Here is a 23,282-nt window from a genome sequence, read left to right as displayed (position 1 = left end):
CAGATGATGCCCTCTCTTGTGTGTCCAAACAATTTTTGTGTGACAGGACCTTCTGTGCTATAGCTTGTCCTCCAATCATATGTTAAAAACATTTTGGAAAAGGAGTATTTCTAAGAGATTTGCTATCAGGATTTTAGTTATCTTTAATCACCTTTATCAGATAATACTGTCATCACTATATCTGCTATGTTTTGGAGCCCAAAAAAGACTATTAAGACAATTTATTATACTAAGAATTATTATGTTGGTGTATTTTGTCACTGAATTAGTACGTACTGCAAAATGACAAATGTAGTAGATATGTCTCTAAGAAAGAATATTCACTGCAAATATTTTCATGTCTACATCTGTGAAAGTAAAATCATAGTTTAATTCTGATGTTTCATTTTGGTTGAGGGTAGATTTAAGTGCTTTCCCTTGATGGAAATCAAATAACAATTATCTTCACAGTAGGCCTAAAGTAGTGCATTTGTTTTGAAAGCCTCAAAATACATAACCTCTTCTTTGTCAACAGCATTTCATGTTGCTTGGATCAGAAGTTTTGAAATTATTTTCTCTCGGTTGCTACTGTCATTGCTTTTATTTATGTTGCTGTAACCCAGAGAGGTCACTGCCACAGTGTTGGGCAGTGGCAAGGTGTGTAGTACTACACAATCTCTGTTCTGCTGTACAGAGGATTGAAAAGACAAGAGGGTTCAGGGGAAATTTCAGACTGATGTTAAACATGAATAGTGATCTTATTAACTTCTTTTTTCTCCTGGCTCCATGGAAAGCAGCACTATGAAAAATTATGGGAAAACTTCTTCCATGCACATATGCCATATATGTATACTTAAACGTGTATTTGTGTATCCATGTACACATGAACATATTAAATACATATGTATATACACAGATGTCCAAATATGTTATAGTCATATTTAGTACAGTTCAGAAAAAACACAGACATAAGTTTGTTTGGAAATCTTTCACAAAATTATTCTTGAAAAAATATTTAAAAGAAAATGGAAAGCAAGCCTCAGGAAATTGTTTGTGAAAGGCATTAGTTCAATACTCAGTGGAGACTGTGATGGGTAATAGGTATTTGTAAAGTGGGAAATCAGGCTCCTAACCTTGTACTACTCTATAATTCTAATTCAAGAGTTTTAATATAGAGAATAGAACTTCTAACAGTGATCTGAAAGTGAAGGAAATAAATTTGAATTTGTTATACAAGGAAAACAGAAACAATATGTCTGCATTCACATTGCCAAAGTGTGGTGAGTGTCACTACTATATAAGTTTAGGTTTTTTTCTTTGTTAGTAGTTAATGGATCTGAGCAATAAAAAGAGCCCTGGATGAGAGGAAGTTGCAACAACTGAAATGGGAGACCTAATCTTCATATTTGTAGGATTTTTATAGCATTATTTTGATGCATTTTAATAAAAAAAAATTGGTCTGCTCAGGACTGGAGAAAGAAAAAAAGGTGAACAGACATAGACTTCAAAAGGTGGACTATGGAAACAGCCAATGCTCAGGAAGACAGTTCATATTGGAAAGAAGGCACAAGAAATAGAAAGAACAGCTTGGTGATGTTCAAAACAGTGGTACAGAAGAATAAAAGCAATTGCAAGAGCTCAGCCACAATGTTTTTAGACATTCAAGAGATGCATTTTCTGACCCTTCTGGCGGGGATGGGGGAAAATAGATAAACCTAAGGTCTAAGAAAGGCAGCTTGTTTAATCTTTAGCTATTGACAGAGGAGACAAGAGGCACCTCCAGAGTGGATATTAGAGAGGAATGTGACCAGTATTAACCTATAAAGGAAGGAAGAGAGGCCATAAACTGATAACCTGGAAATGCAGGTGAAGTAAGAGGATGCTCCTCTGGAAGGGGTACCCAGAACAATGGAGTTGATGGGAAAGCCGTTTTATCATTTGGTTACAGACATGATTCAGTGACACAAGATGGTCACAGATGGAAGCTGAAGCAATGCAGAATAGTGAAATTTGTTTGATATTTTTTGTTCTAAGGGATTATGTGTTCTAGTCATTAGTTTTATAGAAGTGACACTTGTCTTCACCTGGGACTATCAGTATAAGAATGATAAAGGAACTTTTTTTTTGTCTAAACAGTTATCTGTTTAAATGCTCCTGCTGTGAAAAGGCAACTTCTTTCTGGCAGAGCCTACAACCAACTCCTCAAAGTACTTCAGCAGAGAAAGCATAAGTTCTAGCAGTTACATTGCTGCTTTTCACACTGTGACCCATCTGCAGAGGTTCACTCTTTGCTCTGTGAAATTGCTTCTTTCCTATTCACATGTCATTTGATGATGTTGAAAGGATACTTGATATGATTGTTTTTACTTGTTTTTTCCTTCAAAAATTTTTCTTCCTCTCTTTTCTCTCTCAGTAAATAATTTTTGTTCCCTTCACAAATACACAATGGAAAAAATTGTCAAACTGAAATTAAGAAATATACACATTTAAAAACACAGATACTTGAAAATACATATACCTATTTTAAAAGGTTGTTCTGTGTCATAATTCAGCTGTGGCTTTTGAAAAGGCAGGTAAAAGAAATTAAAGTAAGCATTGTCAAATAAATACAAAGTTGCAAGTTTTCTTCATAAAACAAACAGGGGGTGAAATGAGTGGATTTGTCTGAGATATTGAACAAGATGTCCCATTAAATCACAATTAATAATGCTATGATATAAGGCTGGATAAATTACAAAATAGCTTACTGACAGTTTTATTTAAGTTGTTAATGGAGCTGTAAAATGGTCTGATCCTTATTCTTAAGGAGTGCCTCTTCTTTCCCAGCTCAATAGATTTTACAATGAGTTTCTGTGTTTCCTGAGGCTGTAGATGATGCACATACTGGTGAAGCAGACACTCTGAATAATGCAATACTAGGAAGAATTTAATTGCCTGATTAAATAGCTGTAATAAAACATCATGTGTCTTAGTACAAGCAGAAGTTGAGAAATAATCTTCCCACTAAATACAGCATGGCTAAAACTGCCACCAGAGCAATGCTACAAGACCCATTTCATGGAAGTTTCACATTCAAAAATGATGCAAGCACTGGCAAATAAGTCAAGGTTCATGCAGTGCAGTTGGTTTTGCTCATTAACAAAGACAGTGAAAGTTAACTTGTAGTTACTTACCCAACGGAATTATAGGAGAAAATGGATTCTTAATCCAAGGCATATAAACTGAAATTAGGCAATTACAATCTGCAACAAGGTCAAAGTACCCTGTTAATGAAGGTAATAAATACTAGAGCAGTTTCGAATAACTGTTGCAGGAGGTTTCTCCAGTACATCAATCCGAATTTTCTGTGAACCGAAGGTAAACTTGGCCTCTATAAGGAATTCTATATCTTCTCTTATCATAGCAGGGGCTAGATATTCTGGGGGGCTTCTTCTTGTTGCTGTTGATCCACAGCCTTGGCCCAACACTACTGAACTACTTCTTGTTGATATATTCTCTGTAAGCACTCTAGATACTCCAAAGAATAGAGAAAAATCAAAAGTTGTCAAAAGAAAAGAAAAATCATCCTAAAATCAGCTTCTGTAAATTACCCTAGCTATCTTGTTCCTTTAAAATAAGATATTTGGCCTTTCTCTTATTTTTCTAGTGCTTGCAAATCTCATGGTTTAGAAAGTAAAATCTATGGTTTAGAACTTCAGCTAGGAAACCCTAATGGTCAGGAAGGGCTTTTTCCTCTGCCTGGCTATCTATTTTATTGAGTTTAGACCCTCCTTCCTCTGAATATGATAATGACATGAAGGGTCCTCTGTAAAATCTAACGGACAAGGGGGAATATGTGTATCTGAGACCACGACAGCCCTTCTGCCCTATCTTTTATGCCCAGGTATAGAAGCATCAATTTCAATATAACATTGTAAGCTAATCATCTGTGGCTTAGGTAAACTGCAAAATTCTTTGTTTGTAAATGTGGTAGTTTAAAAGCTGATGAGCAAGGAGGTCAGGCATCCATGTGTGGAGGGCAGAGAGGACAACAGCAAGGGTAAGCTTGTTAGCTGGCACAGGCAAACAGCCCCACTCATCAGACACCCGTCGATTCCTCGCTGGTGTGCTTTGCTCCCAGGGTCAGAGTCAACTGACTGCAGAACTTGGGGTCAAGGTGAAATCATCTATTGCCACTCGAGGCTGATGGTATTTTTCTTCAGAAAACAACAACAAAAAAAGGCCCTTTTTGTTTCCATTCTCCTTCAGAGAATAAAAAATGCAGTAGCTCCAAACTTATCCCCAGGGAATTTTTCTTTTTACTTCATATAGTTCTTCAATTCGTACTTTATACAGTTCTGGAAATAGTATGTTTGTGCTTATTTTTAACTAGATAATTTATGCTATCAACATATATAATTTGAATCAGATAACTTGTATAAGACAAAAATCAATGACACTACAAAATTTTCAGTATGTGTTCAGAATAGGTCAGATGGTGCAAGTTTTTAAAGCATCAGCAATAAAATTTTATTTGAAATGCTCAATATTATTATTATGCCAGGAAATACAACCAAGTGCACAAAGAATTGGATTTGTTGTATATAAAAATACTGTCCTTTAGTCTTTCAAAATATTTTTTGAGAGAAAAAGCTTAATTCTCTGTTACCTCTATCTTTCAAGTGTATATTACAATATACACTTTTTTTTACCAGGTCTTTCTGAAATTAGAGTTATCTCTGATCTGTTGCATTATTCAAATGAGTTTATCCAGTGTTAAATATCCTATCTGATTTCCAATTTTACTTTGAAATTACCTGCTCAAACCCAAGGATATGAATTATTTTCTTGTAAATTTGTTTTTCAGTATCTAGTGTTACAGATATCTTTGGGACCTGCAGCAGACACAAGCTAACATTCATTACAGCTGTTGGAAATAATATTGAATATTTTAAATTATGAAATGTTTGTGTTTCTCAGTCAAACCCATAGTTCTTACTAGAACCAAATCATATGGCCCAAACACATGAACAGCCCATAAAATTCTGTAACAGTACTCCTCATAGGCCAAGCATTATATTAGACATATTTAATCAATCCTTGATTACTTAATGGAATTCAGAGCCATTTTTTCCCTACTGTGTGGGGAATGATAGCTCCTTAATTATGTACTTACCCAATCCTCTGCATTTTAAACAACTTCATAATTAAGCATCTTGCTGGTATTCAACAACTCCTTTAGTAAGGAATATTTTCATCAAATCCATAATTAAAGTCTTTTAAATGCAAACCATAAAAAAATTTGAATGAAGGGTCTCACAAAGACTTTAAAAGATAAATCTTCTTCATACAACTCCTGCCAAACGTCCAAAGTCATTAAGGAGATGATGCCTTCCTTCCAGGGATGCCCTATTTGAAAAGACAAACCAAGGTGGGAGACAGCTGTGCAGGGCTGGCGGGGTGTGAACTTTCTATCATGCTGGAATTGCACTGTGTCTTATGATTGGAATTTGTGGGGAGGAGGAGGAAGAAGGGAGAGAACAGGATTAGTAATTAACTTCTAAGTAAAGTTAACTACCAAAGTTTAACTACCAAAGTTAAACTGAGGGGAGGATGTAACACACATATACACACTCCTGCTACTGCCAGGGATAAATATGCTGGGGAAGTAAATGCAGAAACAAGTAACTCAAATCTTACTGAAAACCATGCAGCTGTGCATACATGCATGCCTATTTTAATTTTTAATGGTGATCTTCCATTATACTTTCTCCAGTTTGTACTAATTTCTTAATGTTTGATATTGGAAGTGTGGTTTGTTTTTTTTAGGACATAATTAGTAACAAATTGCTTTAACAAAAAAACAGAATCTAAATTAATTTCTTAAGTCATAAAAAGTGTGTACTAAAGATTATCTTCTGCCAGAAGATAAACTACGTTAAAATTTTTTTGTGAAGAGATTTCATGTTTAACTATGGAGAAAGAATAGGTTTAAAAATTCATTTAGAACTTAAAAGTTCTGAGTAAAGGACTTGCTGAAGACAAAGGCTACCACTGACTTGAACCTCATCATTTATGTAAATAAAGCCTGCAGGAGTTTCAGCATCACCCTCTGATGCCTTCTGTTTAATTCCCTTCAGCAGGAGATAACTGCCTAGATACCCTGAGGACCTGAGTGTCAGCAACTTGTACAATCAGACCCTGCTTCTGAATCTTTGAAGCTTATTGAGGGCATTTATGCTTATAAGTTTTTACTGATACCAGTGCATTTGAGAGCTTAGCTTTAAATAGGAGACAGTGTGGATGTATTGGTCTAACTAAGCCAGACATGTTGGGCTCCTATGATGAGAAGTTGGACCCTCCCAATGCACCTCACACAAAAATTGACACAAAAAACTACTCAGTGCATGGCATTCTGAGTTTACCTGGCAGTGAGTGAGGGAGTTTCCCTGTAGGTTGCTACTTAATTTGCTTTAGTGGTTAGGATTGTTCAGGAGGAGCAACTGTGGAAAGAATTAAATACCTTCACATATGGAGATTTTTTCTCATCCTTTTCTCAGAATAAAATTAAGCCTTTCATACCTATCTGTTTGGTTTGATATCAATTTCCATTGCCTTATTTTAATTATTATTTTGTCTTCCAAACAGCCACATTTATCTCATATTTTCAGCAGACAACAGAAAAAAAGATAGGGTTAAAACTGAAAACCACTTTGTGAAAAGAGGAACATTCGTAATACTAGACTTGCTAGTTTGAAGTGCAAATATATTTTTCTTCCCTTGGTGTGTTTATTTCAACAGTAATCTCAGCATATCATTCAATGTCACAGATCAGTATGTCTCTTTCTCAAGAGTGCATACATTTTTTTTTTCTGTGTATACATACATAGAAGTGAAGTAGAGGTAAAACACTGAGATAAGTGAATTTATTTTCAGTTTTTCATTATGCCACTGCTCTTTTCCCAGTTTTAACAGTTGGCAATCCACTGTGAATGACAGAAGTACAAGCATATTCTGCATTTTAGAAATCCAAATGAAAAAGTACCCCAAACAATATGCACTTTGCCATTCACGACATCTGGAAAATTTGCAGGACACAAAGATAAAATTTGGAAGTATCAAGAAGTTCCTGGTAAATAAAGCTACAAATTTGTTCCTTCTTTCAACATTTGTACCATGTAAGCACTTATAGGAAGTTGGGTTTTTCCCCTAATCTTTTTCATTCTTCATGTGGTCCAGTTTGTAATTATCTCCTAGTTTTCTTCTCATTCATTGTATTCATAATTTTTGTGAGTATTTTTATTTTTTCCAGAATTCTAATGTATTTCCATATACTTTTATTTGATTTTCAGACATATGATGGTTCTTATATTGTACTTACACAGTTCTTGGTGTTTTCTCTCCTGTGTGGGAATGTCAAGCTTTTATTTTTTGAGAAGGCTTTATTTATTATTCTTTTTCAACAAATTTGAACAGCACCTTTTACTAGTGGGGAATAACAGCCCAGAGATGATGTTTCTATATTGTGATATCTAATATATATATATATATATATATATATATATATATATATATATATATATATATATATATATAACAGAAAGTCTTTTTTTGCACAACTGACTTGGTTTTCAACATTTATAATTTCTGTGGTATTCTGAGGTACATCTTAGATGTCTTGAAAGTAAGAATCAGAGAGAGAAATTTCTTTCATAACAGCAGAATTCCCAAACTTCCTGCCAACCATAGACAGATAAAAGAAGGTGATGTTGGTAACCACTGTTTCTGTATTTTCTGGTGACAGTGACAAATCTGGGGGTCTTCTCTCTTATGATGGGAAGTGCTGGAGAAAATTAGGTTTCTCCAGTGTTGGTAGCATTGGTTCCACTTCAAGCATTCCCTGCTTCTCATCAGGATTTAGAGGATCCTAACTGGTTTTACTTCAAATTTTTGCCTTTAGCTGCTTACTCATATTGATGATCTTTAATTTCTCCATCAAATGGAAGAGAAGATTCCAGAATAGAGAAAAGCAGGTTGTTTGCTGTTGAAAAGACAAATGTTACCACTATGAGGTTTAGAATTTGGACTGGAATGGGTAATGCTGACAGAACCTGTTCATTCTACCCTACAGCCTGCCTTTATGTTCTTCCACTAAAATTGATTTTAGGTTATGTGCAGCAAGTGATGTTTAACACATATTTCTAACACAATGAGTATTCTTTATCTTTCTGATGCCTAAGCCAGGTTAATTTCTTGCAGGTGACAAGGTCGCATCACATTTAGAATGAACTTAGGTGAACATGAAATGCTGTTCTAGGCAGCTGTTGGCAAAAACAAAATTGTTGAAACAGAGAACAGAGAGGAATGTCATTAATGAACATTAAAATTAAATGGCTATATGGTGATTAAATTATCCAGAAAGAAGGCTTTGTGATCTTTTAACAACCCTTTCTAAAGACCACCACCAGAGAGATAAGTGTAACTAATAGGAGTGCAGGTAGTCATGTTGTAAAATCAAAGAAGAGCTGATTGTAAGTGACTGTAAGTAATTTCCTTCAGGGTTTTTGGTCAGTGTCAACTGTACTTACTATATTTTGCAAACTCAGATCAAATATTTTAAGAGGTATTCCAGTGGCTTCAATTAAAAAAAAAAAAAAAAAAAAAAAAAGAGAGATTTTGCTATTGCTATTAGAAAAGGTATTTGCTTAACTCTCTGGACTAGCCAGATATGGTGGACTTTTCTCTAGGTTAGAGAAGGAAACTAGGCTAGAGTGGTTCTAGGTTAGAATGGAACACCAGCTCCCTTGTAGGCAGCATGGGAATGATTTTCCTTTAGTTAAAGAATACACTACAGTTTTAGCTTAATGGCAATCACCTTGTGATGTACTCCAGTAATGAAACCACTTCAAAATCATCATTGTGGTTTCCAGGATGATTATTTGCCCTTTAATTATGTGGCCTGTTATTGAAGTGCTTTATTGGCATTACACATCCCATTGTGGTTACCTAAAAGTCTAGCCAATTTATTAATAGCATTAATTAAAAAAGGATTCCTAAGTAATAGCAAAATGCTCTTAACTATTTATCTTAGTGCTGTTTAACATAGCATTTACCCTAGTATTTTTTGAAACTAATTCTATGTTGATTTTTTTGATAATGCTATAGCTAGAAAATAGATCTGTCACTTTTACTTTTTAAAGGAGAGTGAAAATTTTTATGTAGTTTGAGTCTTATGCATTATTTGCTCTGCTTGACCTTCACTTAGAAAAAGACATCACCTCTCTGGAGAATTTTGCTATTTCTAGAGCATGCCACGAGATGTCAGTGTTTAAGAATATTACTTTTGTCACAACCTGCTATTAAAAGCCCTGTTCTCTGCATTGTTTATGGTTAATGGCTGGCAGTATTTTTTTATGTTTTTGGATTAAAAATATAAACTGATTGAGTCTCTCCCAAGTAGAAATGGGAAATAAGTATTTTCTGCAAAAATAAATAAAATAGCATAAAAGGAAAATTAAAAGAACAAAGCAAACACTCAGTTGTCCCCCTAGAACCACATTTTACTCCTTTCCCCAAAAATAGTACCCTGAGTAAATCTTTTTGGATTTGGTAGTGGATATTTAGTCACTGATGGGGCTTTGGCTTGGTTTGGGTTGGGCTTTTTTCCAGTAGAAATTACAAACAGCACTGCAGCTCCTGTGTTTAGTGTAAGACAGAAGCTAAATCAAGCCCAGGTCTGATGCTGCGTAGCTCAAGCAAGAACAAATTTGAAATCTGGAGGTATAGAACTGTGGAATTTATTTCCTTAAACTGAAAAACAATATTAATTAGCACCATAATAGTCCAATTGTCTGAATAGAAAAGTTTTGAGTCACTGGGATGGGGGAAAAAAGGCAGTGAGTGAACAGCTGGCAATATGAACTTTCTAAGGTCTTGGTTAAAATTCAAATACATCTTTTTTTGCCGAAAAATGGCATTAAATGTTTTTCCCTCAGGCTTTAGTGGCCTCTGTCTGCAGCTCTAAACCAGTTTTGTGAAGGTGAAAATACATTATGAAATGTTCCAGTTTGAGAGTAATTTCCTAGGTAGGTATGCTATTAGTAAGTAGATAAAGTTGTCACATGAGCTGTAAAGAATCAGGAACATTGACTTTTAAGATATGTTCTTATTAGACCAGAGCCACATTTTTTTTTTTTTCAGACAGAATATAAAATTCTTATTGTCCTCTAGCAACTGGAGTACATAAAACCAGATTAGTATATATGGCATATGATGTACATGGAAGGCATGCTTCAGTATTTATGGAACAAGTAATGAAAAAGTGGGCAATATTGCCAAACATGAGTCTAACATGAGCCTGACAAATCAAAAGCATTAAAGGCAATTTACATTTAATAGTCTGGAAATAAAAGAAGTAAGTATATTCAGTTAGAGCTGGCTCTAGTACCATCACCAAGGCAAAGACACATTAGCTTTTAACAGAGGTGGGTTTTTAATGTACATAATTTGGTATATATTCTCTTCTGCTGCGAAAAAGGCTGAAACAAAAAAAATAATAAAAAAGAAAAGGTGAAATTAAATTTTTTTCTCTCTGCTACTGATGTAAGGACTCAAAGTCATGAGTCTGATGTCCTGGGTTTAGTACCATTTCTTCTTATGAAACAGCAACCACTATCTTCTGTAGATTTTCTGATTTGCCACTACACTTCCATGGTGTAGATTTTTAAATGGCTTCTCTAAGACGGGAGTACTTGCCCAAAGTGCACAGGGGCTCACCAAGTCACATCAATTGAGGTCCTGCTCCTCTTGGACTACCTGCATTTTCTACAGTCACCTACTGGCTTCTGAGTCCACAATTTCACTTCCTTCCTTCCGAAATGGTAACTGAGTCATGAATACACAAGGAAGGAAATGAAATAGTGAAAAGGAAAGGGATTAATGAAAATATAACTTTTTCTATGTGTACATACTTAAATTTCAAAATACCTGCTTATCTTATGTATCTCTCTTCAAGTAACTGTTATCAGTAAAAAATGCTTTAAAATAATCTTTATATATATATATTTCTTTATCTAAGAAATTCACTAAAAAAGATATCCCAAGAGGAAGCAAAATGTTTCTATATTTTACTCTCACAGAAAAGAAAGCTATAAGAAGTTCAGCTGACTTTGAAGCACCCAAAAGTGCTGTGGTGATTAATAATCAGCTCAGTTTACCTGCCGAAGTGTGCTCCAGCTCAGAGAGGAATGTATGACTAATTCAGCTTATCTGCTGCTTACCATGATCTGCTGTTGATCTAACACACAAAAGAAAATTGGGTGGAGATAGCCACCATTCTCTGGATTTGCATCAAAAGTCTTCTTATCCAAACATTATTAAAAAAGATTTTGACATGTGTATGTTAATTCTCTCCCCACTTCCACTGCTTATTAACAGCTGGGCGTTTTCATGCTCTGAAAATACGTTTTCTGCATTTTCTGTCAAAATAGTCAATAGAGTTTAGCACAAAATTGTAATGTCATAAATGGCGGTACAATCTGACTGTTTCAATCAGCAACAGGAAGATATTGCACTTGAGGGAAACCATGATTTTCACAAAGGCACACTAATATTACAGTAACTGGAGAGCAAAAAGGAAACAAGTAATTTCCACATGCACCGCTGACTTATACTTACAAAAGCACACATATAGACATATGTATATACATTTATAACACTCTTTTTTGTGCACTAGAATGATTCTCACAAGGATTTTGGACAATTTATATCAGTTGCCTCTTGATTTGCTAGAAATTTGTTTTCTATAGAAGAAAAAAATCTTAAAACACCTGAAAATAAGAAAAAAAAATTCTTAGATGTTTTCCTCTACTTCCCCCCCCCACCTGTATTGATATGATTGGGCTCACTTTTTTTACCTGTATTGATATGATTGGGCTCACTCTGACAGAGGATTATTCTTCAAACATACAATTTCCTGTGGAGCCTTAAGCAAGCAGTGTTCAGTGAACTGCTTCTGCCCTAAAGTTCAGCGGGAAAAGTTTCTTGGACTTGAAATACTCATGCATTGTTGTCATCCTTTTGAGGAGTGCCATATACAGTAAGATCCCTGGTCTGTCCTCTGTGGTAGCTGTGAAACTTCAGTATGTCAGAGTTGCATGTCCTGAGGCTGTAAAGTGCCCTTGGTGGGCACTGGGTCCTCACCTCGACACAGCATACATGTATTGGGCAATTTGGCATAATGGCCCTTGACCTGAAGTGCTGTACTCCAGTGTGCTATTTTGAAATGTTTTCCAATAAACAAATACAGTCTTCACCTGGACACGTTTGCTGTAGATGTGTCTGCTAAGTAGGGCAGCTGAAAGAGAGTCTGTGACTTCCAAATTAAGTTCAGTCCCACCATCATTCTGATGTTAACATTGAATATTCATGATACTAAACCTTGATGGCTCCTTCCCATGGGACCTGGCTGCTGAATCTCAGCACTTAGGCTGAAATGGCACAGGCTCAGAAGCAGGACTTAAAGCATTTTTTCAATTTTATCTCTATACCGGATAATTTGTAACTTCCATCTACTGCTTACACTTATCTCTGTGGAGGCAAAGCTGTGACCATTTTCCATGCAGGAATTCAAAGTGTTCTGTCCTGCCACTACTGTGCTCTCATTGCTACTGTAATAGCCAAGCTATAAATATATATAAAATGTGAGTTTGCAACTTTGTAGGATATATTGGGAAAATAATTTGCAGCCAAGATAATGAGCCATAAAATACAGAAAAAAATAATAAGGCAATAGAATTAAATTTAAAAAATGAAATTAATTTTTCTAATTAAAATAAAAATAGCAAGGAGAAAATGTTAGAAGGGTGAAATGAGAAAACCAACAAAGCTTAAACTAATTCCTTCCTCTGCATGTTCGAGCAAGTTTGCACATTCCTGTAGTCACTCTTGTGGCAGTCAAGGGAAACTGCAAAGTGTTCCCATAACCTGGAGAGAACACCAACAAAGATGTTCACTCATTAGAAAGTGATGATAGAAACAGTCACCTCTACAACTTTCTCGCAGCATGGTGTCTTCTGTGTTTGTTGGGAAAACATTGTGTCTGAATTAAAAGGATTCATATTCCTCAGATATTTTATGGTTTAGGAACAGGAATTTGAATTCAGTTGTAATATAGATAAAGAACAAATGAAGTTGTGTTCTTTCCAAGCTTTGCTGTTTTCTCATTTCAGTTGAATGATGACTTACTATTCTGTAAGTAGATCACCTACACGTTATAGATTTATCATGCTGTAGATTGAGTACTATGTTATAATTAAAATACAAGAATTCCAAATATTTTCCTACCATGTCTATATAGACCAAAATCCAAAGGTTTTTTTTGGGGTTTTTTGGGGTTTTTTTTGTTTTTTTGTTTTTTTTTTTGTTGTTTTTTTTTTTTTTGTTTTGTTTTTTTTTTGTTGTTGTTGTTTCAGATAAAATGAGCAGTTGGCTACTCTTGTTCTAATACCACCCTTCAGGAGGATGCCTACTTGTGTCCCATGAGCTTTTCTTCTATATTTATCACTAAATTTGAGAATGATAATGATTCTTATTTGCAAAGGAGAGACTTTAAGAATGATAGTGGAAATCCATATTAAGAAGTGCATATAATGAATGTTCAGTACTCTGATATATAATAATTCCTTGAGCAATAAATTAAATCTGGTATCTTTCTCAGCTTTCAGCAAGCTTGAGAAGTCTTGCTGTTACCAAGGTTCACTGCCATATAACAATTTACATTAAAAGTAAATTTAAAAATCTACTACCCTTTCCATTACAAACTCTGCAAAGTTTTAAAACTCAGCTATAAAATTTCAGAAATAGACAAACAGGCTCACAAGGTCACAGGTAGCAGACATCTTTTTTCTATGGTTTTAAGGAAAATAATTATGCACCTTTTATTTTAAAAGCACCAAGATTGGTCTGCTGCTGCTGCAATCTATTTTTAATGCTGACACAGGGGTACATCTTGGAGTGCTGTGGGATGAAAAAGCTGAGAACAATGAGAATGAGAAGGAGAGAGTCTGTTCTTTTGAAAGCGGAGCTCATATTCCCAACCTATTACTCTAGTTAGTGTTTTTGTTGCTGCTGCTGTTAATTGAGGCCAATAATGTGAGTATTATTTAATGCTTTGAGAGCAGAAGCTATGTGACAAATATTTGACATTTTAAATTGAATCCCCTTGATACAGAGGAATAATTGTACTCATTTGTGTTATTGTATTTAGTTATGACTAATTTACAATCATAGGATCATCAACATTGGGTGAGACCTACAACATCATCCAGCCCAACTACCTAGCCAGCATAGCCACTGTAACCCCTAAACCACTAAATCACATCATCCAGTGCCAGCTCCAGATGCCTCTTGAGCACCTCCAGGGATGATGACTCCACCACTTCCCTGGGAAACCTATTTCAATGCCTAATAATGAAAAGTTTTTTTTCTAATATCTAATCTGAATCTCCCTTGTCTCATCTCAAGGTCGTTTCCTTTGGTCATCTTGCTGCAGGCATGGCAGAAGAGAATGACCACCACCTCACTATAACCTCCTTTCAAGAAGAGAGTGCTGAAGTCCCCCTTTTCTCCAGATTAAACAACTCCAGCTCCCTCAGCCATTCCTCATGTTTTCCAGACCCTTCACGAGCCTATTGAAATTTTGTGAAGAGCATGGCTTATTTTTATCACTCTTCATAAGTATAAGCTTCATAATGTATCTGGAAGATATCTAACTGATGTGAGCTTTGGCATTGACATCAAGATATCTTCATTAGATTAGAAGTGTGCAACACAAAAAAACAAAGCAACACACCACCAAGTGTTTCAGAATCCATAAACATTGGGTTTCTTCACTCATCCTGGTGATGTTGTCTCTTGTTTGCATTAGGAATCTTCTGAACTGGAGCTACAGCTTAGTCAGGATACGATGTATAACTGATGCACATCTTCCCTTTACTTATCCCTATAGATGTTCCCAAAAATCCTCCAAAATAGGCTACTGAGCTTTCTTTAAAGACCTTTTAATATTGCTTTATCATTTTGCTGCACTGATTTCTAGAAGGCTCCAACATACTTTGCTTCTCCAAAAGGATAAGGGTACACTACAGGCCATGGGAAACTATTCAGGTAGACGAGGATGGAGGGAGGTGGTGAAGACAGCAGTCACATCAGGTAGCTTTAATAAGCACTTAGGAGAGTTGATCTTTGAAGCCAGCTTTGAAAGAGTCGGCTATTGATAAGGCAAATCAGTGAGGGGATTAAGAAAGGGACAACATGAAGCTCAGAGGTTGTATCTCCTCAGTGTCAGTGTACTTAACTCCAGTAAATAATTGCATGACGCCTTACAATCCATATGTTTTGCAATGACAAGCTGTGATCAGATACATTTTGTTTTATCTTTTGAAATAGCCGTCAGTCAGAAAACTAAACTAATTTGGATTAGTAAATAAGCTTTTCAAAGTTGTGTTGAGGATTACTGTCAGAAGGATTATTCTTTTTCTTTAATAAGGCAAGCAGTCACATTCTGTTTGGACACTGAACCCAAATACAGAAGACACCCACTGTATTGTATCCTACACTGGTAATTAACTCTCTCTAACCTCCCTGTAATGCAAATTTCTAGGAGTCAATCTGAGAAGACATCGTGGCAAGAAACTCTTAAAGCTTCTGTATCAATATCTATCTTTGCTACATTCATTTGTATTTCAAATTAGAGTTTTCTCAAGGAGGGGATGAAGAGATTTTCTTTTAATTTGGAGTTGGTTTGAATTACAGCTCTACTTCTATATTTACTACACAATTGCTTTTGTAGAACAATTAATTAAATGTTTTATTTTAAAGTATGCTTTATGTTTCATGACTCCAGGTACAGTAAAGATGAATGGATATTAGTTTTCTTTTTTAAGTTAAGATCAGTCTAACAACTTGGTACTAATTCATGCATAGAAGGACAATATTATCAATTTTTATCATTTGCTCTGTAAAAGCTTATTTGTAGATGACTGTTTCTAGATTTACTACTTCTATGGTGAAAAAAAATATTATAGGATAATTGTGCTACTTGACAAAGCTATTAGAAGCTCACACAAGTACAGTATGAATTATTGCCATCTTATGAATAATGTTGTAAATTTGCTGGGTGACATCTGCTCTGTCCTGTGCATGATCCAGCTCTGTCAAATAGGCCTGTCATCTCTTCATGACAGATATGCAAACATCTTCAAACTGTCATCACACACACAAAAAGGCTAAATTGTATTTTAGTGCTACTTTGTTATGTATTCAAATTAATATTGCTGTAAATTTTTTAACACTCAGATAGGTATATTTCAGTTGAATGAGGCGTTTACACTGTATTCATTCCCTCATCAACTTACTGTTACTATGACGAAAGCACCAGGGAAATTAAAAGGCCAGTAGCACACATTTGAGGAGAGTAATTTTAATTCTTTTGGTTTTTAACATAAATTGAGAAGTTGTCTTATCACGTCTCAAACTCTACATCTACCGTCCCCTAAAAACTACAGAATAGCAGAGTAACAACAGAAAGCGATAATGAAACAGCAATAAGATTGTGCATGAACTGCCAAAACCAAGCTTAATGTAATATTGAGATATCATGCTTTAAGTATTTCAATGTTCATAAATTAAACAAAACAAAGAAAAATTGGAATCACCATCCCTAGGCGTGTTCAAGAAATATGTAAATATGACATGGGGACACAGTTTAGAGGTGAACATGGTGGTGCTAGTTTAATCTTTGGACTCAATTGTCTTAAAGGTCTTTTCCAACTTAAAAATTTCTGTGACTTTATGATCCTTCCATATTTTCTTTCCTGGTATTTTACCACTGGTGGTAAATGAGAAAGGGACCTCTTAGACTTCTTAAAATAGTGTTATGTTCCCCACAAATTTCAGTGATATTTAATGCCAATCAAGGCAGCATTCTAAATATTATCTGAATTAATGAATTAATATAGTAGTCAGAAAAACAACTCTGGATTTCTTCATAGCCTTGCTGAACATTTCTGTTTCTTTGCTCTTTAATAATATTTTCACTTTTGGATTTCTTTTAAAACTGGTCATGCCACATTTCAATCACTGTTTTTCTCTGATTTTTTTTTAGCATGGGTAATACCAAATAATCTCATGTCAGAAACATTTGCTTTGCCTGAGTTTAATTTTTTTTCTACCAATTATTATATTTTGGTTATGATAATCCATTTCAGCAATATTTATATGCACATGCTACAGAAATTTTAAGTAATTCCTCAGCTCTTCAAACAAATTGAAATTCCTGTAACTTCATTTTACTTGAAATTCATTTGATTCACACTTCCAATTTAAAGATACAGCAGAGACCACCTTAAGAGTGTCTTCTTGTGACCTTACATGAAAGAGTTATTTAAGTGTGTTGTGCAACTTCCTTATCTTGTGTTCAGGTTGGTGTCATGTGCAGAATAAGTAAGGATAATGGTTCTCTCGGGAGAGGAAATGGTTGGTCCCTGTTTTCAACATGATTCATGTCAGACACAGCATTACAAAGACAACAATAAAGCTTTCATCTGAACTGAGGAAGAGCTTTACTGCCCTTGGGAAAGTGCTGGGCTATACTCATTGTTTTCTAAAGCCTTTCTCTTTTCATATATACATCCATTAAAAAAAATTGGATAATATCCAGATTCTTAGTCAAATAAGAAGCTCTAAGTGAGCTGCATAGTTTCTCTCTTTCAGTAATATGGCATGTGTGTTCCTCTCCCTAGCAACTGATTTTGTCCAGCACCTTCATTCTCCAGGAGTGGCTGTGCCTTTCCCCTTCGACTTAGAAAAGCTGACATGATTACCATGTCAAGCAAATTGACATTTATATGTGCTTCTTTAACACTCTGTACCAGCCTGTGATTCAAGTGAGCATGTGATGCAGGGATTAAAACATGATTCAAATTATCTCACTGTTGCTAGAGCATCTAAGAGTATGCACACACTTTCGGGGATTCATCTGGTATTCTATGACATTTCAGGTACAGTGAGCTAGGTCCATATCTATTTTGCATGGGTTACGTCTATAAGAAAGATTCAGATTTTGTGAAGCACAGCTTTTCTAGAGTAATAGGAATATAACAGTTTCCTTTCTAGTAGCCTGTGGAGGAATTCACTATGAAATGTTTATGTGTGACAAAGGAGATAATATTTTTAAACCTCTTATTATATGAATTAAGGCTGCCAGGGAAAATATATTAGCCATCCTGCCCACAACTCATGTACTATACCTTAATCAGAAATACAGAATCAGAACTGGAACATGTAACTTTGTCCTTTGTTTAAGATCACCTGCATTTCTCAGCTATCTGCATTTTGTGTCAATGTACTGCTTATTTTCGTGACATGACACTTGAATGATTGCCCCACAAAATTAAGAACTGAAAATCACAACAGGAGTGAGGATTCAAATTTTTGATACATATTTTCTAGAGAGATATGATGCACTTTAAAAAATAACACAATTTAAGAAATTACCATTTGAATGTTGCTTTGATGAAAATAATCTTTTTGCAGTCCAGACTTTTTATTTTGCATCATTCACTTTGACAAAAAAAAGAAATCTGTTCCTTTAGTTTATTGTTCTTGCCCAGAATCAGTGTCTACTGATTCTGCAGTAGGCTGCAAAATTGTCATATTGTTTTTAGTTTTTTAATCCCAAACTATTACTATGTTCAATATACATAGGAATAAAGACAGAAAGGAATTTCAGGGATCTTTTAGCTCAATATTCCACATTTGAAACCTTTTATGTCATAATATTTTTCATAAACTTTGCAAGCTTCATATAAAACGAGCTTTGTTTTGGCCCCCCAGGCTCCCAGCGGTAAGATTTCCTGACCCCCTTTTCTCTGATGGTTCAATATGAGTGTATTCATGATCACTGAATGTGCTTCTGCTCTTCTGACAGCATTGTTCTTTGTCTTGAATAGATTTTTTTCCCTCTCTGCAATTTGCCCTTACTAATGTATTTATAGAAAACAATTATATCAATCCTTACAGTCTTTGTTTTACTGGGCTAAATCCTTATGCCTTTGTGATCTCATAATCTCCTATGATAAGAAAGGCTCTGTTGGTCACAAGTAGAAATTTATTTGCATTTTTTTCTACACTAAAAATTCTCATAAGATCACAGTTTTGTTTTTTTTTTTTTTTTTTTTTTTGTTTAGACCTGGGAGTTTTTAAAACCTTTCCACCTTTTTGAGAAATATTTGTCTGACAAGGTATATAATTTCATCTGTATTTTATACTTGGCTCAGAATCAAGAAAATATTGTGGTCTTTTTGCTTAGTTATTTTCAGTTGATGGCAGGCAGATTATTACAGAAAATGTCTTGCTTAGTCCCTTCTGATTAGTCATCTCTACCACAAAACCATCTAATTTTTCTTAAAGCTTAAATGCATGACTTGCATTAGAATTAAAAAAAAAAAAAAACAAAACCTCAACTGTCTTGATCCTTGATATTTCCAAGTCTTTTTGAGTGGAATCCCATTTTCCCTCTCTGTAGTTATGCCTGTGAGGGAATAGGAACACTGCAGTCATGCACTCCACCCTAGGATGCCCCTCTCCTATTTTGGCCATGACCAAGTTTTACAAAGAGGCAAACTGCTTTTCTCAGCTCTGCTGCTACATATGGCAGTTCTGTTGAAAAGTCTTACCTGGGATCATGGAATCTGACAATTGAACATTATCCTCATATCCTTAAATCCCAGTCTGATCTCCATCTGCCTCTGACTAGAGTATACCTCTCATGCTCACAACTTTTCTGTAGATGGTATTAAATGACATTTTGTATAAAAAATGTGTCTTTGTGCACCGAAATATATGTTTACCTGAATATGAAAAGTAATACAGGGCTTCTGGATGCAATTACCTTTCAATCTTTCAGGTTAATTTGTGCAGTGTTTCAGTTATCTTTTCACTTTCCTTTCCTCTCTGCCTTCAAAACAAAATATAAAATCTGTAAACCCTGAATGCAGACCTTATTCCATACTTTACTGATCTTTCTGGGAATGTAGCTTGTAAGTGATGTTAAGCTTTCTGCCAGAACCTAGGTGATAAATCATTGGTCAACTATGAAGAAGGAGACTGTCTTGTCATGCACACAATAAAAAAATCTCCTGTTTATGGCTTAATGGTCTACTTTTAATCAGAAGATCAACTTAATAAATTTTTCCTTCTGCCCTTCAAATTTGAGATTTTGAAATTGATTCTTTGCAACAAAGTAACTAAAAAAAATTCTATTGACATGACTACATGTTGCCTCACATTAGCTTGTTCAATTTGTTGAACTGCACCACTGAGTATTTACACTTATACTTGTTCTTACTCTGCTTTGATTTAGCTGAAAGTGATTTACTCTAGATTTAAATCTAACCATAATGATACACTGCATCACTTAAGAAAAAGATAATTTAGTTTAAATCAGAGTTAGAGTCAATGTAGTCCTGGAGCAATATAGTCCTCTTATTATGTATGCATGTTTAGTTTGCTATAATCATCACTGATTAGAAGTGGCACACCAGCATTTAACCTAATAACACTCTTTTCCTAATGACTGGCTCTGTATGGTTTTGGGAGACAGAGAGGGTAAAAGCCATGAAAGTTTCACAAAGCTATGGTGCACTGGGAATAGTTCAAAAACAGTGTCCAAAAGTGGTGACCAAAGTGCAGAACAAAAAGCAGGAGAAGAGCAAAAGTTCTCTGCAGCTGACAATTCCTTTGAACTCTCCCCACAGTAAAACAGACTTTAAAGGATAGTGCACACTTCAAGAATTGCTATCTTTTTCTTGCAACGGAACACTTACAAAAACTGCCACAGCCAACAGACATTTATTTAATCCTGTGTTCATTGCTCATTACTGACAGGATTGATAGGTGAGTTAAGGCTATTTGGCTCCTGTGTTTGCTCATCAGCTGGTAAGAAGAGCAGCCAGTTGATGGACAGCATTCAGGCAAGTAATCCATAAAGTGAGAGCATAGGTTATTTAAGAAACAACATCTGCAAATAAAAAGAGATGGTTTGTGCTAAGAAAAGGTGTGTATTTGCCAGGCTTGGATACTATAACTTTTTCTTGGGTAGGTGGGCATTGATTGGTTTTGAGTCAGAGTAACAAGTTCCATCAGTGCAGGTACAGCTGGCAGATCTCCTAATATAGGGGAAATCTTTTTTCTGAGAAGGTCACTTAGTGGTTTCTGTGTCAAAAGAGCAAAGCCACTGTTGGGAATAATAAAAAGGCCATTATGTGGCAGAGCTCTGCCAGCCTCCAAAGGGTTTGAAGTCTCATATTAGAGAAGCCTCCCTAAGTATTTTTTGTCCTATGGAAGAAAAAAGTATACTGCAAATTTGTACTCTGATAATGACTGCACTGGAAGGCAAACTCTCACCATAAGAGATGGCCTAAGAAGAAAGTTTGAGGCTGATTGTTAGAGGCAACCTTGAATATTTAAACAGGCAGATTATGATAAGAGTCAGTGATGAAGTTCAGTCCTCTCTGTCCTCATTAGGCTTGGATAAATAAGCTCATCTGGTGAGTGCAGAGAAGTTTTTTGACCTAAGATTTCTGTGATCCGTGTTCAAAACACAAGGATACAGCATGCTCAGAAAAGTGGGAGGTGTCTGAGAATTGCACCTCTTGTGGTTTTATGTGGAAATAGAAATGCAAACAACATCAAAACCAGATCTGTTTTAGAATACAAAAAGTGAAGTTTCCTGGAACAGGATGGGAATTTCATCCTGAACCCCTGCATCAGGTCTTAAAAATCTCATATTTAACAAATCCTAGAGACAAAAAGGCAAGTCATGCTGGAGATCTCTTAATGCCCAGACCTTAAGCAGAGAATTGGATTTGGATGGATCTTGTCTGGCATGTTAGGCCATCCCCAGCCTGTAAAGTTTCAGACTTGTAGGCTGAATATTGACATAGAGTGATGGAAAGATTTAAAAGAAATGATGCTGGCAAGGAAATATACAGAAAAACACTTTTGCTTGCATGAGGTGATCTGAGAGTTTAAAAAAAAATAGATGGAAGACAGAATGACTGCAATCAAAATTAAATATTTTAAAGTGTCTTCACATAATAACAAAGCCTATTTAAATGAGAATATATATAAATAACTCAGGGCTACAACAAACAGATGAAACTGCAGTATAAGAAGTTGCAAATAAAAACTAATGATACATCTATAAATGGATTTAATCTCTTTCAGACAGATAGGAAACAAAAAAAAAAAAAAAAAAAAACCCAAGACTTGTGAAAGGACACTGGAAACATAAAGTACAAATAATTTTGGCAAAATCCATTTTAAAGTGCTTTTGTTAAAGAGAAAAAAGGAAAGACTAAGCAGAGGATAGGATTAGAAGGAAGAGAATAATCACCTCAAATATTTGCTGTATTTTTGTCTTGTGTTTTTTATAATTTTTTGGCTTCAGGTTTTAGCTTGTAGCTTTTGAAATGATGTGGAATGCCCAAAGGACTTAGGAGAGTGAGGCTGATGAACAGCTTTCCCACAAGTGGGTTTTAATAAAAAATCTTTGTGGCTAATAATCCCTTTGAAAAGCAGAGCTTTCAAATATATTCAAGATCTTAATCTCTTGGGAATTTTCATGACTGGGAGAGGAAAGTGCTTTCCTTGTGGGAAGTATTTTGTATTTTATATTTCCCTTTCATTCTCAGATTGGAAAATCTGCTAAGAAGTTGCAAGCAAACTCCATGGGGGTTTTCAGAATCAATATTATGGAAAAGAAACCCATTTTTAACATAATGTTTTTAATGCCTGAATATTTAGGATATTATTAACTATAACCATTTAAACAAAAAAAAAAGATTTTTTTCTCAAAAAAATTTGGTAAAAGTAATCATTTTACATCAATCAAAAGGAATTTAGCTTAAATTTCATGAAAGCAGTTTTTGGCAGGAAAAAGCATATAATTTAGATGTTCATATTTGTCTCAGTAATTTTTTAAACTTTTTTTCAAATACTTGCATATTTTCATTAACTTTTTCTTCATCTATGATATTATAACATTATGAATCAATTCTGATGAATGTACTTAATTACAGTCAGCATATGTGGACTTACAGAACATGATCTTCACCAAATATGCCTCCTCAGCTCTTGCTATAAAGCACAAGCCCTGAGTTTTTTAGTTAGTAGATTTGTCTACTAGGAAAAGAGAGTACCTAGATGTATCTCCTACTGAGGCTTCTTAATTCAAATTGTCCAAGTGACAATATGTCCCACTG

This window comes from Vidua chalybeata, chromosome 1 (genome assembly GCF_026979565.1).
Source record: "Vidua chalybeata isolate OUT-0048 chromosome 1, bVidCha1 merged haplotype, whole genome shotgun sequence".
NCBI classification, from domain to species: Eukaryota; Metazoa; Chordata; class Aves; order Passeriformes; family Viduidae; genus Vidua; species Vidua chalybeata.
Note: the sequence above shows the minus strand (reverse complement) of the source record.